Raw genomic sequence first — 17,500 nt, forward strand, 5'->3', positions numbered from 1 at the left:
TGGGAAGATTATTTAATTTGTCTTGAACTAACTTGCTTTAATAACATTAGTTATGATGAAAAAAGACAAAGGGGCATTTGGGAAAAAAAATAAAGCACAACAGGAATTTATTGCCTGTGTTGCAAGTTAAAAAATGTTATTTCACTAACAGCCTCAACATAATCTTAAAGTCAGAGATCTGCAAGACATGCCCCTAGATTTAATAACATCTGTGCAGGCATAGTTTGGAGCCTACATGAAATGTTATTGCGTCCATATAAACGGTTCCCTCTTAGCAGTGTGCCATGCAAATTAATCATGGTGCGTTGCCGAGGGAGAGCCATGGAACATGGTTATTGAATCAGTGTAGGGAGTGTGGTGTGAACTGTGTCGGCAGATGTGTAATACACTCCAAGTACTGTCCAATTGTATTATATCAAAATTTAATTCTTTTTTTTTTTTTTCAAACATCATTGAGTGGTGCGGCACAGAGTGCAGCAGCTCTAAGAGGTACCGGGACTCCTGCCAGACATCTAAAAATAGAATCCGGATGTATTTAATCATTTAATTAAAGGTCAAGTTTAAGCATAGCTGAGTGGGATTGCATGATGTGGCATGCTACTCAGCACTACTTAAAGGTAGCTCAGAGGTATATGTAAAGGTAGAGCAAAATTCCACATATGCATGTAGCTAAGTGGGTAGAGTTATGGCCTCAGGTGCAGTAGGTGTAGGATTTGAATACATGGAAGGGCAAGTAAGCATTTACTTTTGAAATACAAATAATACAAATTATTTTTAAATCTTGGACTGTTGTGCCCAGCTAAGATCTGTTAAGACCTGCTAAGATGTGCTAAGCACTGCATAAACCAAATAACAGATGATAATGTTTATGCACTGCTTGACTGGTTTATGCATCGCTAAGCACTGCTACGCATACAAGTCTTTGGGTGTTCGCACTGCCCAGCTTAGCTTAGCTGGTTTGCTCACTGCTAAGTGACAATCTGCATTTTTAAATGCTGCCCAATGGCATTTAAGGGTGGGAAAACAGGCTATATTAGGCTCACTAGGTGGGAATACAGCATAATCTGTTGGAGTTCTACCTATGTAGTGACTATGGCTGTGCTGGAAAAGGTGCATGGTTCCGGGCACAGTGGTGGGGCATTCAGGAGTTCAGGGTCATGATTGGACTCCTGGTGAAAAAACATGATGACCAGCTGCTGTAGGGAGGGTTCCAGGGCTCAGAGTGCAAGGCAAAGGCCTGGGACCAGCTGGCATGTGAACACACCAGTGTGACAGGTATCCCCCTGCACAGGTGAGCAGGTCTATCACCACCATGACAACTTGAAGTGTAGGAGGGGGGATCTGTTGGACACCTGGATCCAACAAAACCCTGCTTTATATGTCCAAAGCAAACAATACTGCATGGAAAGCTCTTTTCTCTCATACCATCGCTAGGAAATGGAATAACCTCCCCCAAAATATCTCTTCAGCACCATCTATCTCACTGTTCAAAAAGTCACAAGTCACACCTCTTGCAGTCCTGGCTCTGTCCTTGCATCACATAAATGCTTTCCTGCTCTCCTCCGACTCTTGCTACCCTCCTCTCTTCACTGCTTACTATCTCGGCTATACAGTACTCAAATACTACCATACAGGGACTACTATGTGTAAAGTATTATGTCTTGTGTGATGTCTCTTTGATTGCATCAGTTAATGTGGAGTTTTTTTTCTCCCAAATACTGCCATCCAGGGTCTACTATGTGTAAATTAAGCTTGCTTGGAACAAACTATTGTATGATATATCTTTTTGATTGTATATTTACCACTCTACATATTGTTTGATGTGGAGCTTTTCTCTCCTGGGCCTTCACTATAAATGGTCCTTGTTCCAGTCGGACTTTCCCATTAAACAAATGTAAAATAAATAAATAAAAGATAAATAATAATAAAATAAAATAAATGAAATAAAATGTGTAATCATTCATATGGCTCTATGCCTAGAGTGTCTGTCAATGCAGATGTCCTCTGCAGTCACTGCTATCGGGCTCTATCCCCATGCCTGCCAAACAAGGCATGATAGGTGTTTAGTCTCTGTACTGTATACATACATGTGTCTCAAGTGTCACACTGTCCCATAAAGTAATTACTAATGTGTAATCCCTCTGTCACAGATGTATCATCGGCTTGAATACGTAAATAGCAAAGTATCACTAAATCAACCCACAGTATACCTATGCAGTTATATAGGTCCACCTGATGTGCAAGTGTTCTTCTGTGTAGTTGTGTACCTGCAGTTGTTACTGCTTGTCCCATAAAGTTCCATGCAGATAGTTTGACAGGTATATACATGCTACAGCAGCTCTAGGGCACTTTTACACATAAAGAAATGACAGATCTGTAGAGTAGATAGCAGTACTGTTGTCAACTACATAGCCTATAATGTTATTAATGGACTGTATTAATGGACTGTATTTCTCTCTCTCCCCCCTTGTCTTCATAGATGTATTATCATTATTTATTGGTTATGGTTTACTACTACCATATGTTGTTACATTAAACTGTATTTTGTGGCACATGTTTCATTACTGTATGTATTTAAATGGTTGCATATTAACATATCTTCTTGAATTAGCTATTCTGTTTGCCTTATGCCATAACTGTTACTGGCATGTTGTTAATATACCAACTGTTCTGTTATTTATTGTTGCATTGGAATGTAATGGGTTTATTTCCAATATTCTGCCATGCTGTTATTACTAGCAATGGTTTTGTTCATAACTAACCTATATATATTGCTATACCTCCATCATCACAGCATGTCAGGGGTAGGTCAGGCCTCAGTGATTTGCCTACCCTACGTCAATCTCCATGTCACCGGGTCCTAGCATGTCTGGGACCCAGACCAGTGGTGGCCCCTCCATTGGTCCTCTTTGGGTGGAACCACCTCAGGGGATGGGGTCCATCCCCTCTTGGAGCATTGGCAGAAGGGAAGTAGTCACCCAAGATCAACTACTGGCCATGATGCGCAGGATTGTTCATAGCAGCTATCAATGTCACCTGCACCAGACTGAGGGCAGTCTGGACAACCTGGTGGGGATGGCTGGCCCTGGCGCCCAGCCTCCCGCACAGCCACCTTCGGGACAGTGAAGGAGCGGGGTCAACTACTCATGGATGGGGACCTCGTTCACACTGCTGCAGTCTGGAGGCACATGCATCTTGGATTCCACAACACCCTCCCCATCCAAGGTGTTTACTCCCTCATGTGTCACACACCACCCCTGTCTGCTGTCTTGTCTGTCTTGTCTGTCTGGAATTCCATCCTTTCCTACCCAACTTACCTCTCCACATGTACCTGTATCTTATCCCCAACATTCCATAGGCTCATATGATCATAGGATCATAGGAGGTTACTAGGCTATTGGCCCTGAGGCTCTTTTAAGCCTAACCAAGAGTTTAGCCCATGTTTAGACAAGTCAGCACCCAGAGCCCCTGTCCATCAGGGACGCAGGTGGAATCCCAGGAGTGTATTTTCTGTTTCCCATCCAGTTATCCATGTTGTGCTTAAAAAGGGATAATGAAGTATTCTGCTTGATATGGAGAGAGAGTCTATTCCACAGATGGGGGAGTCTCTGAGATAAATATTTGCTCCCCAACAAGTCCTATTGATATCATAGACCAGGTTGAGGTTGCGCATACTGGTTGCTCTAGTGGAGATTGACCTGCAGATATGCAGCAGTCCCATCAAGGTGTGGTCTTTGATTGCTTTCTATGCCAGACAGAGGTCACCTCTGAGGAGTCTGCATGAAACTGAGTAGAGGGACAGGGCTTTTAGTCTATCTTTGTAGAGTAGGTGCTTGAGGCCCTGGATTCTCCTGGTGAGGAACCTCTGTGTTCTCTCCAGCTGCTGCATGCGCTTTGCAAGGTACATGCCGAAGGGGGTGTTGTACTCAATATTTGGCCTTATAAGGGAAGAATACAGATATGTTATGACCTCTTTGCCCCTGGAAGAGATACCCTTACTTATGAGGTGGGCCATGTAGAAAGCTTTCCATACAATGGAAGCAACATGGTGGTCAAAAGTCAGGCTGCTATCAGCCTGGGTGCCCAAATCCCTCATTACTGATTGTGTACTTAGGACATTGTTATTAATGTGATAATATTTAGAGATGTCACTCTCTCCAAAGGGGATGATGATGATGCATTTTTTGTCATTCATCTTGAAGCCATGTTTTTTGCACCGCTCATTTGTTTGGGTTAGACCCTCTTGGAGGATGTCCACATCACTTTGGGAAGTGATGACTGTGCCCAGCTTGCAGTCATCTGCAAACTTGGTCAGCCATAGCCAACTGGTTTTGGCCTGCAACTCAGAGAAGCATATCCCAAATAACAGAGGCCCCAACACTAATCTCTGGGGTATGCCACTCATTACAGGTCTACTGCTTGAGGTGGCTTCCCTTATTTTGATTAGGTGGGTTCTATCAGTGAGCCAGTTTGATACCCATCTGGTAACATATGGATGGATGCCTAGTTCATAGGTTCAAAGGTTCATAGGTGTGTACTAGGCTAATGGCCCTGGAGCCTTTACAAGCCTAGCTCATAGGATTACCCTGTCATTGTGCCACCTGACCTTAGTTTTCAGTACCTCTGTCAAGTAGAGCCACTGGAGTGATCCCCGGGTTGAATTTTCTATTTCCCATCCACTTATCAAGGTTTCTCTTGAAGAGGGCCAGTGAGGTTCTCTGTTTGACATATATGGGACAGTTTACCTACTATGCCCAAGTGAGAAATAGTGTCGAAGGCTTAGGCCAGGTCAAGGTAGGCAGTGTGCACCATCTTTGCCTCGTCCATGGCTTTGGTGACTGTCTCAAAGAAGTCGACCGATCAAGTTAACAGACATGACTTCCCCTTGGCAAAGCCAAACTGTGTGGGGTCAAGTGTTTGGAGGTTGCCAATGTCCCTGTTAATGAGGTCCATGATAATCTGTTCCATGGCCTTCCAGATCAGGCTAGTTAGGCTGATGGGTGTATAACTTCCTGGATCGGTGGACGCTCCACCTTTGTGTAAAGGGATGGCAGTGGCTGTCCTCCACTGGGCTGGGACAAAGCCGATACTCAGGCTTTGGTTGAATAGGATGCTTAAGGGTGCTGCATGTTCAAGCCTGAGTTCATTTAGGATGCAGCCTGGGATGTTATTGATTCCCGTGTAGGCTGTATTTTTTTGCCTTTGAGAGGGCACTGATGACATGTTCCCTAGAGATAAGGGACTGGGGGCAGGTACTGGAGATGTCCTGATTTACTGATGCGGGGACAGAGGGGAGAAGTTTTTACTAAATCTGTCAGCCAGTAGATTGGCTATATCTACAGCATTTGTGTATGTGGAGTCCTTGACCACCAGTTCTGAACAAATCTGCATGCTTCTTTTGAGATTGCGGACATATGAGAAGAAGGCCTTATGATTGTCTCTAGTAAATGTGGCCAATTTGGACTCAAAGTTGGCTTTAGAAAATTTCACTAGTGCTCTTATGTACTTGTTCAGGCTAAGGAGAGATTACTTCCAGTTGGGCACCTGCTCCTTCTTGGTCCTGGACAGCAATTTTTCCTTTCCTTATATAGTTTATTTATTGCAGATGTCCACTAGACAGGTTTACTCTTCCTTGCGGAGGATGATTTTGTCCTGTCAGGTATTCCTGATTCCATGCATCTATATAAATACTTGTATAGTACTTTGGTGTAGATTTGGACATTGGTGCCAGTTCGTACAGTGGGGGAGCAGGCTGTTTATACCATCCCTCAGGAGGTTGTAATCAGCTTTGGAGAAATATTTTTGTTTGACCCAAGCTAGAGGGGGAACAGGGGAGATGGTAACTTTGAAAGTGACCGCTTTATGGCTGGATATTACCATGAAGGATGATACCGTAGGGGTGCTGCAGTGGTTACTCATGTTGGTTAATACCAAGTTCAAGATATTATCACCTCTTGTGGGGGTATCAATTAGCTGTTGCAAGACATTTGTATTGATAAAATCAAGGGATCTCTGGGCATTTGTGTTCTGGCATGAGTAGTTTTTCCAGTCTATGGTTGGGTAATTAAAGTCACCCAGGATCAGGGTAAAGGATTGAATACTGATAGATTTGAAGAGGTCCAGATAGGTGGAGTGGGCATCTTGAGTCAAATCTGGGGGCCTGTAGCTAGCTATAATTTGAATAGGGGTCTTGTCAATGGTTAACTGCACCTGAAGTGTCTCCTGTGTGTCATACTGTTCGACAAGCCTGGAAGTGTGTGAGTCTTTAATATAAATTGAAACTCCACCTCCTTTGGCTTTGCTGCCCACATTTTGGGGTCTAAATGTATGATAGGATGAGTAACCAGGTAAGGCTGGGATTGTCTCCACAGCTTTGAACCAGGTTTCTGTGACTGCATAAATACCAGCATCTTCCATGGTAAGAATGCTTATAATGCATGCATTTTCATGTTTAGACTTCTAGCATTTATCAGCATGAGCTTTAATTTTCATTTTGTTGAAATTTTTATGTTGGTAGTATTGACCTCATGACTTTTTCTAAAAAGGCACTATGCAGAGGCAAGGGCCTTTTCCAGAAGCCTGAAGTCCAAGTGAGACAGATGCTGGCCATATCTAGCAAAGCATCATGGTCTGTCAATCATAACTTTCCAGGCTGCCAGACACTAGATCCCCCTAGAATGACACCAGAAACTAAGCCACTTTCTCCTTATAAAATAAAAAAGGGGCACCTGTCCCACAAAAAATATATTGCATCATAGATAGCTCTCCATTTCACACACATGTCCACTGGATACAACTAAGTTAGTCCGATTGGCTTGACAACACATTTATGTTGTCCTTAGCCTTCTCTCTGGGGTTTTAGAGTCCAAATTCATCCACAAAGTCTGTCAAAATACACATCTGTTGCTGTACAAAAAATGGAAAGCTATGTTTTTTCCCTACACTCGTCCTGCACATCTCTACCTGCCTTTCACTATGTTTTTCCCCTTGCTTGCCCCCATATCACCACTCTCCTATCACCCCATTTTTCTTTTCTTTTTCTTTTTTTTTTAGCACGGGTTTGTGCAGAGCTAAGTGAAGCGCTGTGATGCAGCACATCAAGAAAATCCACTTAAATGAACTTTAGTGTGCCTTATTGATCTTATGTGTTTCTCACAGAGTTAGGCACATGTACAAACTAATTGCCATGTTTTTGAACTGGGGCCCTCTCTCAACTGCAGCTTACTGCACTAACCCAGTATGTCATACAGCTCTCAATTAAAACATGTGCTTCCAGCAAAACATATTGATAGCCACTGACAGACTGAACTTAAACCTAACGGGGAAAATAGGAGTGTACCTGAGTTTCTGATGCAAAAGTAGAGCAGTAGACAGCCAAGTAAATAATAATGGCAGTACATGAGGCCTGGGATAACAGGTAAATGTTCCCTTTTAATTGAAACATCTGTAAATAACCTGCTATGGCATCAAAGGCACAGTAAATGTGTTCAACTGGGACCCTCCTGCAGAACAACAGCCTTTGAAAGCCTTGCACATACTGATGGCTGCAGTCAATGTGTGTCACAGCCTGTACGTCTGCACATATATATGTAGCAAATACAGCTACTCCAGTGCTGACTCAGTAATTCAGTCTGTTAAATGTCTTGCATGCAGTACATTTTTCCACACACAGTCCTGGGTTCGAATCCAGTATGTTGCACTTTAATTATATTACCAAGTAATCACAATGACCTCTCCAGCTGAAAGCACACAGCGCCAATAAAGGTAACCCCTTGGAAAGGATCAAAAACACAGAAAAATGTGTCTAGAAACTGACATTTACACAAAATGGCTGAAACTGCTGTATTTTAAATCACACACCATTTAATTCACAGTCTATCAAACATTATATTGAACACTTTCATATTCAAAACAAGAAACTTCATCAGAATCTATTTGACAACATATCCTGGTTTACTTTTAAAATCCCAAACCATTTTTTATTTGACCACATATCTGCCATTCATAACAACAGAATTGTATTGCAATTGTCATATACAAATATTAGTACATTAAAACAACAGTGTTGTGCTATCTACACTATCACAGGACAGGCCATGGGCATTCCCCTGCTTATGGTGGAGACAGTGAACTGTCCACTCTATCATGTACGGTCCACAGCTGTCCACCAGACACATGTGTAGGGATAGCAACTGGGCTTGACTGTGTACATGCACACATTCTGACACCACTGTCACATGCAGGTCACCAACAGACACATACAGCACCCCTCCATGGCCCATCCAGCCAGCACCCCTTCCAGACTCACACACATGCTGTCAACTAATTGGCACAGCCTAGGCCTCTGGCACCCCAACACCGCACCCTGTGCATGTGATGATACCTGTGACACACCCCTGTCATCCATGTCATCAATGCAGGGACCTGCAAAAGTGTCTGATGCACAGAGTGACTATATTACTTTACATTTGTTTGTGTAGTGCAATGGTGTTATGCCATGGCAGTTGTTGTGAGCCATGACAAGTACTGTATGCTAGCATGCATCTTGAGTACACATCAAACTTTGTGTATGTTTGTTGCCTGATGGTACACTGGTGGACATGTTACAGATTGACAGGTGTGTCACCGACCTGTATATGTTTGTGTCTCAGGAGTCTGAGCGGTTCAACTATGGACACATGGCAGCACAAGATGGCAAGGCAGAACAGCAGAAATATGACATCAGCAGGGTATTCCAGTATACGTGTGTGGCTCCATAGGTGCATGTGTGTAGAACAGTGTGTCAGAAACAATGGGGACAGTCAACATCATCACGTTTTCATACTCTTGACAAGTTGTGTTGCCCTTAATATGTGTCACCTGGGTATTCTGCACGTACATATCTAGATGGTGGCATCAATTATGCTTATGTAGATGAGGGCAATTTGGGGCCAGCGGCTAGTCACAGAGCCATAAATTGCATAATTATAGTACAGAGATAGGTTGGATGGTCATGTGTCTAGTGCTGCAAGGGGATATATTTACACACACTCACAAACACAAGTTGGATGTTGTGAGATTAGAATCCCAAGCTATCTAGTAGTGCATACTATAGCTTGCAGCACTTCTTGCATGTACCACAAAGTTTATCTGATATCAGAGTGTCAGCCAGCACTATTAAGGTGGATGACATCAGCAGGTCTTGTAAAGGAGACCAGTGCTGAGGCCAGCAGCTAGTCACCAGACATAAAATGCATAACCATTGCACAGAGGCAAACCCATGTAGGCTTGTATGATGTGTTGCAGGTGCCACAGGTTCTGTCTGTTGCATATGTTGAGGCCGGTATAGCACTTGTAGAGTATGCACAGTAGCCTTGTGTTAGACAGCATGTGTGGCCACTAGAGTGATACTGCTTGGTACTGTTATTGTATCTAGTGTCGTTGGGATGGGATACCTGGTAAAATCCCTGCTATGTGTGTACACTTACCAGTCTGGCTATATGTGGCTGTTTGCAATTTGATAGGCAGACATGTGGCCATGGACAATATGGCCTGTCCAAGGCATGCGATGCACCCATTGTACATTATACCACCTGCGTACCTGTTTCTGTCTACAGGGTGACAGTCTGCAGGCACAGGGATCTGTGGGTGAATGGATTATGTACTGTTGCTGCCTTTGTCTGGTTCCATCAGACGACTGCTGTGATGCGTAACTGCACATAACCCCAACATTTTGGGGTATGTGGGGACATTTGTACATCCCCACCATCTCTATATCAATGTGTATAACAGGGATGTCTCAATAAATGTTGTTGTGTGTACATTATGTAAATGTGTTATGCAGATATATATGGGGAGGTACATTATACAACTATTTATACATATTGTTATCATACACACACACACACACACACACACACATATATATATATATATATATATATATATATATATATATATATATATATATATATATATATGTGTGTGTGTGTGTGTGTGTGCCACATACTGACTGAGACAGTAATCAAGCATGACAGGGATAGGGAGAAACATAGCTGTATGTATGTACAGACATATTTCCACATAGCAGGTCTTTGTGCAGTAGAGGCAACAGACTTGGGCTCAAGTTAATTAAGTGTAGGGGCATGCCCAGTGTGATTGTCAATACTTACAAGATGACTCCAGGCAATAGCTACCTGTACTCCACTCTGGGATTATGTGTGCTGCAGGCCATTGGCTGCTGCACCTGTTATCACAGTACTGCAGTTCCCTGATATTGTCAAGGCATTCCCCGGCTATTTGCTGACCTTAGTATATGACTCATATCTCACAACTCTACAGAGCTTTACAGACTGTCCAGAGGTTTGCCTCATATTTGTGGTCCATTTAACATAACATTGTGGTGTTCTGGCACATTAGCGTCAAATCAGTGAAGACTGAAGTCAGTAAATAATGACAGTCATTTCAGTTTCAGACTCCATACACACTGGGAGATTCATGCTAATGCAAGACTCATTATTCTATTGACATTCTACATTTGTAGGAGCAAATATTTGCAACCTGCCCCTATTTGTGGGCCTTAGTCCTACTTTTATTCATGGCTTTGGCCAGATTTCCTGCTCTAAAAGGTTGAGAGTTATGATGTGACTCGGGTACATGATGTAACACGACACGCAGGGTGACAGTCTGCATACCTCTCCCTGCACATGTTTTTGCAATCCAGCATTTCACCCCATATGTCTTCTGCGTTCTTCATACATTTGTGGTTTTCTGGTACTATAATGTCAATAGTGGTCACTGACTTGTTGTAAGTACTGACACATTTAAGTTGAGGCCTTTACATCCTGCAGCTAATCTGACCTGTTGCAAGCCCTGATTTTATACAAGCCATTTGCTAGGTTACTCAGAGCATGTATAATGTCTGGCTGTAGGCATGGCCCTTTGTGCCCCATTCAGTCTGGCTTTTTCCAACTTTCTTGCAGTAACAGATTGAGGGTTTATAACAGTCTGTGGGAATACCACCATATGAGTACCTAACATGCAAATGATGTTGGATACTGCTACGTTTGAACCGTAACTACCATTACCCATGCTACTGTCTCTGACCCAGTGAGCCACAACAGCCACCAGATAGAAAGGTTTCATTCCTCACACTCTCAACAACATACAGGAATTGTTTGGCCTGCTGGTATATCATTGCAGACTTACTCTTACAGCAGTTGTATGGGAACACTGCTGTGTTTGGGATGGGGTACATCCAGCCTATGCTCTGCAGGCATAGACAGTCATGCAACTGTCCTGTGATCCCACTGTTTGGCTTCTCCCTGGAATAACGTTGTGGACTTTCTAGCCATGTGACCTAGTTGATATTATGGGAAACATACTAATGAATAGAGTACCTGTTGTCCCAAGTGGCTGTAGTCCAGTAGCCCACTATGGATCTCTGGAAGTAGCCCAGTAGCACACTATATATAGCCCACTATATTCCCTTGCATACATGTAGCAGGTCTATACATATGCTACCATATTGTAGTACCCCTTACATGTGGTGTATAGGAGGGTGACTTACCTTGCGAGTGCAGCAGTTGACAGACCTGTATTTTGGGGCTAACTCTGTCTGATGCATGCTGTCCACAGACAATACATGGTGAGGTATAGGTTGTGTGGTCTAGTTGGCATAATTTTTACTGATACGCATCCGAGTCAGAGTAAGGTGTCAGTCCCTAAGACCCTAGGTTGTCAGTGCATGTGCTATGTATTATCTCTTAGCCAAGGCCAGGTTGGGCACACCTACATCTGCCTACAGGGACAGCTTTGGGGGGTTCCTCCTTCGAGTCCCCCTGTGGAGACTGTGGAGACATAGGCATTGGTGGGGGGATATATATCCCTTCCCTTTGCTAATCCTGCTGCACCTGTTTCCACAGGATCATATTGTCTAGCACGATACATACTGTGAACATCTGTGCAGATGTGACTGAACAGTACTACAGGGCTCCACAAGATATATTGAGGCACCGGAACCATGAATTCAATAGCCCAAACACACACTCTATATGTGTGCCACACTATGGCATTCTTTGGGGTGGGTGGGTGTGTGTGCATTTCTGATGGGTGTCATCATCCACAGTTTCAGGGCATAGCCAGTATCCCCAAGTAAATGGCTGTATGGGATGTCCCCCCTAGAAAACATCTGGTACAGCTGTGATGCATGTCAGATATGGGAGTTGTGATGACTGCAGTGCTGCCAGCAGACACATAGGTTCATAAATTCATAGATTAGTACTAGGCTAACTGCCCTTGCGAGCCATTTTAAGCCTAGCCAATTATCCCTTGTGAGACTCAAAACATGCACCTTGTGTTTGTAAGGCAAACACCTTAACCATTAGGTCACCCTCCTAAACCCTACATGTATATATGTATATATATATATATATATATATATATATATATATACATATATCTACACACACACACACACATATATATATATGTATACATATACATATATATATACATATACATATATATATACATATACATATATATACATATACATATATATACATACATATATAATATACATATATATATATATATATATATATATATATATATATATATATATATAATATATATACATATACATACACACACACACACAGATAGATATATATATATATATATATATATATATATATATATATATATATATATATAGATACATATATATATATATATATATATATATATATATATATATATATATATATATATATATATATATATATATATATATATATATATATATATATATATATATATATATATATACATACATATATATAATATATATAAAAGTTCCTGCTGTAATCTCAGTCTCAGTGGCAAATATCAACTTTAGTGTTAAGTTCCTTGCAAAGTGTCTCATCGCTATTAAATTATCACTGATGTCAGCTCTAGCTTGTGGGATGAAATTAACACCCCTGTTTAAGACATTGATTTCATTAACAGTTAAGGTATGTGAGGAAATATTCCAAACTAAGTTGTTTGGTTCCACATACGAGTCAGTGTACATACCTGTGGAATATGTGGCTGTTCTTTTCTCCTTTGCTGCCTCTGATCGTCTATTTCCAAAGACCTCTTTCTTCCTAACCTGATAGGGAGAGGAACGGAGGGAAAATTCGCCATTGGCGCCTTATCCACAGGGATCTTCCTTCGAACATCCATATTGGATTGATGTGGATCATCATTCACTGTCCGTTGGTCCAAATCCTTAGCGGACTCAACTGGTGTTGTATATACTGATGCAATTGCTCCCGGCGCTTCCGGAGAACGTAAGTCCTTCGCTAATGCGTCATCGTTGTTAGGAGCCCGTCCCGCCTCTTCAGACCTAGGACTATGAAGTTCGATATGTTCGATGTGTTGTTGCTTAACACGTTCTTCCTTCCTCGGCTCTGGAGCTACTGTACTAGTCGATCTTCTCTGCCATCTCCTTGCCCCCTTGTTGGTATCAATATGGGGAGCGCTATTATTATCATAGTTATTATTACTGTTATTGCTGCCAGACCTTGACCAGACAAAGACATTATTTTTACTAAAGTCTTGTAGATCACGTATCAATTTGTTTCTCTTTACTTCAATGAGGTTCTTCTCATACCTCTGTACCCTGTCTGTAAGTTCTTGTATATAAAGTTCAGTTTGGTCAAAACCAAATAAATCACAAAGTTCCTTCTGTTGTTCCACTATGCTATCACGTAAGGCATATTCTTGTGGTTGAAAAAAGTCAAGAAGGAGCTGCATGTATGCTCTGCTTGCCCCTAGATTTATCTGTTGCCATTTAGTGAGAAGGTCCGGATACAAATTGCCGTAAGTCGGCATGTTAAGTATCCTTAGACCTCTAGGTATAACATTATGCTGAAGGCTTGCTTCTAAGTGATATCTCTGACATTCCAAACGTTTAAATTTATATGTATTATTCTCAATGTCTTTTTTTATTCTTTTAACAAGTTGTTCATTGTTACCTTCATTGCCAGAATTCTTAGCGATTTCATTTACTTCCACCTGAAGAAGTGGATTAGGATTGTTCGTAAGAAAGTTCCTTAGGCAACCATATGTACCCAAGTTGCTGTCCACATTTGCGAACTCACTATTAGCTCCTTCCATCCCAAAGAATCCACAGATAAATGCAAAACACAAAGAGCCAAACTCATTTAGATGAGAAAACACCCTCGGAAGGTAGCTGCTGCAAAATCAAAATCAGGATAACATATGAGCAGTCTAGTATTCAGCAAAAATAGGCAAATAATGAAAATAAAAATCTTTTATTCCAGGCCAAAACGTAAGCGCTTTCACGGAGTCTCCCTCCGCTTCATCCGACGTTGCAAAAGCAACTCAGATACATCACTTAAATAGTAAAATATCACACTGGTTTAACCAATTAATCAATTAACCATAAAATACTAAAAGCCTCTTAAAGAAACATCTACAAAAGGAGGCAAACATTATTAAAAGCATCATTAAAAATATAGAAAATATATAAATGCATGTCTAAAAGTCATAAGTATCAATACATTACTAATCCTAACCAACCCAATAAACAATAAGGTGCCTATATGCGTCACTATACTGAACTATTTATTGATCCTAGAAGCCAAGTAACAATGGTTCTCCCCTATGGAAATAACATTGACAGAATTAATCAATTGGTAGAGATGAATTGGAATATTCTAATAGTTGATGAGAATACTAGAAAATTAGTGGGTAATAGACCCTCTTTTAGCTATAGTAACATGAAAAATCTAAAGCAACACCTATGTTACACTAACATGCATTCACACCAAGTATCTATTTATAATCCTGCCGTCTTGGGCACCAAGAAATGTGGCAGTTGCTTACAATGTGAATACATTGACCAATCGCGTTATTTTAGGAATCCGAATTCAAATGTTTTATGAGAGATTAAGAATAACAGTAACTGTCGCACTCGTAATGTGGTCTATATTGCTTATTGTCGAGCATGCTTCAGGTTCTATGTTGGTAAGACCAACAGAACCTTAAGAGAAAGGATTAGGGACCACTTATACTGCCTTGATAGGGGCCAAGAATATAGCGCTCTAGCCAAGCACACTTTACATGAAGGCCCCAACCATGTATGTTGTTTTCAGGTTTTGCATATACAGTACCCAGATGTTAGACTAGGTGACCTATATAATCTCACTGAGCAAGCTGAACTGAGGTGGATTCTCAGACTTGGCTCCCACTTGGGTTATGGCTTGAATGAGAGTGTCACTATCAAACCAATTTTAAAAGGCAGGAGGTTACGTTAGCTGTTCAGATCCTTATATAGTTATTTGGTTACACACCACCCTCTTTGTGTAGTTCGCTATTGTTGTACATGTTGGTCAGTACATCATATTCTAAGATAACTTATTAGTCTATGTATACTTGGGACTTATATTTCAATAAATAGTTCAGTATAGTGACGCATATAGGCACCTTATTGTTTATTGGGTTGGTTAGGATTAGTAATGTATTGATACTTATGACTTTTAGACATGCATTTATATATTTTCTATATTTTTAATGATGTTTTTAATAATTTTTGCCTCCTTTTGTAGATGTTTCTTTTAGAGTCTTTTAGTATTGTATGGTTAATTGATTAATTGGTTAAACCAGTGTGATGTTTTACTATTTAAGTGATGTATCTGAGTTGCTTTTACAACGTCTGATGAAGCGGAGGGAGACTCCGTGAAAGCGCTTACGTTTTGGCCTGGAATAAAAGATTTTTATTTTCATTATTTGCCTATTTTTGCTGAATACTAGAGACTGCTCATATGTTATCCTGATTTTGATGTTGCAGCAGCTACCTTCCGAGGGTGTTTTCTCATCTAAACGGGTTTGGCTCTTTGTGTTTTGCATAGCTATATATATATATATATATATATATATATATATATATATATATATATATATATATATATATATATATATACACACACACACACACACACACACACACCCATATACATACAGGATGCACAAGCCAGTGCATTTCTTTGTGCCAGTCCCAAGCCTGGATAAATGGGGAGGGTTGCGTCAGGAAGGGCATACGGCATAAAACTTTGCCAAAAAATTTCATGCAGACACCAAGAAACATTTTTATACCAGATCGGTTGAGGCCCGGGTTAACAACGACCGCCACCAGTACTGTTAGCCTACAGGGTGCTGGCGGAAATTGGGCTACTGTTGGCCGAAGGAGGAGAAGAGGCAGAAGACATGGCCAAAGGCAGGAAGAGAGGAGAAAGGCTAGGACTGTGATAGTGAGGGTCGGAACTTTGAATGTTGGCAGTATGACTGGTATAGGGAGAGAGCTAGCTGATATGATGGACAGAAGGAAGGTTGGTATATTGTGTGCGCAAGAGACCAGATGGAAGGGGAGTAAGGATAGGTGTATTGGAGGTGGGTTCAAATTGTTTTATTATGGTATGGGTGGGAGGAGAAATGGCGTAGGAGTTATTCTGAAGGAACAGTATGCTGAGAATGTTTTGGAGGTGAAAAGAGTGTCGAATAGAGTGATGTTTATGGAAATTGATGGTGTAATGTAATGATGAATGTTGTTAGTGCATATGCTCCACAAGTTGGGTGTGCAATGGATGAGAAAGAAAAAGTTTGGAGTGAATTGGATGAAGTGGTGATGACTGTACCCAAGGGTGAGAGAGTGGTGATTGGAGCAGATTTCAATGGGCATGTTGGTGAACGGAAAAGAGGGGATGAGGAAGTGATGGGTAGGTATGGTGTTAAAGGAATGCAGAAGGTCAGATGGTAGTGGATTTTGTGAAAGGGATGGACATGGCTGTGGTGAATACGTATTTTAACAAGAGGGAGGAGTATAGGGTGACATACAAGAATGGAGGAAGATGCACCCAGGTGGATTATATCTTATGTAGGAGGGCCAGTTTGAAGGAGATTGGAGACTGTAAAGTGGTGACCGGAGAAAGTGTAGTTAGGCAGCATAGGATAGTGGTTTGTAGGATGACATTGGTTATCAAGAAGAGGAGGAGGAGTGTGAGGGCAGCACCAAGGATCAAATGGTGGAAATTGAAAAAGGGTGATTGTGAGGTGGAGTTCAGGGATGAGTTAAGGCAGGCACTGGGTGGCAGTGAAGAGTTACCAAATAGCTGGGTAACTCCAGCAGTGCTAGTAAGGGAGACGGCTAGAAAGGTGCTTGGTATCACATCTGGACAGAGGAAGGACGACAAGGAGAAATGGTGGTGGAATGAGGAAGTACAGGAGAGTATACAGAGAAAGAGGTTGGCAAAGAAGAAGTAGGATTGTCAGAGAGATGAAGAAAGTAGACAGGAGTATAAGGAGATGAGGTGCATGGCAAAGAGAGAGGTGGTGAAGGCTAAGGATAAGGCATATGAAGAGTTGTATGAAAGGTTGGGCACTAAGGAGGGAGAAAAGGACCTGTACCCATTGGCTAGACAGAGGGACCGAGCTAGGAAAGATGTGCAGCAGGTAA

This window comes from Protopterus annectens, chromosome 10.part0 (genome assembly GCF_019279795.1).
Source record: "Protopterus annectens isolate FY-2018-M chromosome 10.part0, PAN1.0, whole genome shotgun sequence".
NCBI classification, from domain to species: domain Eukaryota; kingdom Metazoa; phylum Chordata; order Ceratodontiformes; family Protopteridae; genus Protopterus; species Protopterus annectens.